Here is a 2,500-nt window from a genome sequence, read left to right as displayed (position 1 = left end):
CTCCTTGGGTCACGGCCGGAGACGCTGGAGGGAAGACCCAACGGAAGCCAAGGGAGGTTCCTCACCTGAGGGACGAGAGAGAACGTGCTGTTAGCTGGTGTGATAGGCGCGGGGAATTTTAACATCTGGCATATCAAAGGGGAAGAATTGGACTGTGAAGCTTTTGTTGCTGTACACAATTAGATAAGTACAAGTGGAAGGGTTGCCGATTAATACCATTTATACTGTAAAAAAGACATAGTAATTGGTTGCAAAGGATCGATTTGTCTTATGAGTGAAATGGTTCAAATACGAGATTGTTAGTATTTAGGGTTGTTAGATGAAAATAATGGGTCAGTTACTGAAAAGAATTCCATAGAGGCTTTTGACATACAAGATACGCAGGAAAAATATGTTTAGAATTGTTTCCTGTAAAAAAAAAAAAAAAAAAAAAAAAAAAAGATATATATAATAATAACGTCAGCGGTCTTTTGTAAAAATGGTTTGTATAGGGTTGTATAGGATCGGGTATTTTATGAATGAAGTGAAATAGTGAAATGGTTCAGAAACGAGTGACTGGTTGTTAGGATTGTTAAATGACCAATAACCAGTGGGTTATTGGTTAAAGAGAATAAATTTGGTTTATGAAAATGCGGGAAATGCTAACGAGACAGAATTATAGTAAAGATAGTTTCCGAAGAGAAAAGACCACACATTGTACATCAGACCCTGAAGAAGATACAAGTGAAATTTGCGAAGCCTCCAGTCACGCCTTTCCACATATAAAATTCTATATTCACTATGATGTTAATGAAAAACACCGCATCCTTTCAACCTACAATTAGATAAATCAATATCCAAACAAAGATGATAAATATTATGAAACAAATCAGGATATTCTTTCACGCAATTGGCCAAAACCATATCCCCATCTTTCATAAAACATCACACCTACACATTACGATTATTATTCAGAAGTGAAACCCAACATGAACGACAAGTATTTAGTCCTTTAACATCATGTATAAAAGTTGTATAAAGTTCACAAAAGAACTTCACAACGCGGAAGGTGATGTGGATAACTAGGTAAGATGTATAGGAAGGAGGATAATGGTGTCTGGATAATGGAGTTTAAAGAAGAACTTTATACTAAGTACTTTGATGTGATTACATTGTGTGACTGAAACATTTAGCCTCGAGATTTAATAGTTTCTCACACACACACACACACACATTTATATATATATATAATAATAATATATATATATATATATATATATATTATATTATATATATATATGTATGTATGATATGTATATATGTGTGATGTTATCTATCTATCTATCTATCTATATATATATATATATATATACATAATATATATATATAATATATATATATATATATATATAATAGAGAAGAGAGAGAGAGAGAGAGAGGAGAGAGAGAGAATATGATAATATTATATATATAATTTATATAATATATATATTATATTATATATATATATATATAATATGCATATAATGTTTATTTATATATTATATATATATATTATATTATATATATATATATATATATATATATATATATATATATAAATAGAAAGAGAGAGACAGAGAGAGAGAGAGACTGATATGCGTATGTGTGTGTGTGTGTGTGTGTGTGTGTGTGTGTGTGTGTGTGTGTGTGTGTGTACATATATGCACACACACTCGCCTGCACGCACGCGTGCGGGCGGCTGCGAGAGTCACTTGGCAACATGAGGCACGCGGGGGGGGGGGGGGGAATGGATCGAAACCGAGGCCGGCTTCTGCCTCTCACTGGCATGCGGACACTCTTACGGGCGTACATCATGCGTGCGTTCAAATACACACACGCGGACGCACACACACACGCATACATATATAAACATGCATATGTAGATAGATAGGTAGATATATATATGTATGTATATATGTATATATATATATATATATATATATATATATATATATATATATATATATATATATATATATATATATATACATATATATATATATATATATATATATATGTATGTATATATATATACTATTCATATACTATATAATTATATACACTATATATACTATATAATATATGTATACTATATATATACTATATAATATGTATACTATATATATATATATATATATATATATATAATATTTGTGTGTGTGCTTGCATGTAGCAGTTTTGCCTGGAATACCCCCGCCAACAAACATAGTGAAAATTTTTGACCTTTGAAAATAATCAAGGTGAAAAAAAATAATTACAATTATGATCAATTAGATAAAATGCACATTACATTTTTCATCAACGATTTTTTTTTTAATATCTTAATTTCCACGTTTCTGACAGGAATGTATCATCATGAGTCATGAACAAGTATTATTACACCATGTAAATAATTGATACAGGATATCCTGAGAAATTTTAAGGTATGCGATCTTACGATTGGAAAAAGAAAGACTTCGATGTGACCTGTTTTTAGAAA

The 2,500-nt window shown here is 30.8% G+C and overlaps 1 protein-coding gene across 1 annotated transcript in view; it reads right to left on the bottom strand.

Moving 5' to 3' along the window:
* LOC119578450 (vesicular glutamate transporter 1-like) overlaps positions 1–2,500 on the bottom strand; it is a gene marked incomplete at its 3' end in the record, with an annotated part of 199,181 nt that overhangs the window by 180,749 nt on the left and 15,932 nt on the right. The window contains exon 2 of the mRNA XM_037926032.1: positions 1–65. This exon is cut by the window's left edge and continues 595 nt beyond it. The remainder of the gene's footprint in view (positions 66–2,500) is intronic.

The sequence above is a fragment of the Penaeus monodon genome, chromosome 11, assembly GCF_015228065.2.
Source record: "Penaeus monodon isolate SGIC_2016 chromosome 11, NSTDA_Pmon_1, whole genome shotgun sequence".
NCBI lineage: Eukaryota > Metazoa > Arthropoda > Malacostraca > Decapoda > Penaeidae > Penaeus > Penaeus monodon.
This window is presented reverse-complemented; position numbering and strand designations above follow the sequence as displayed.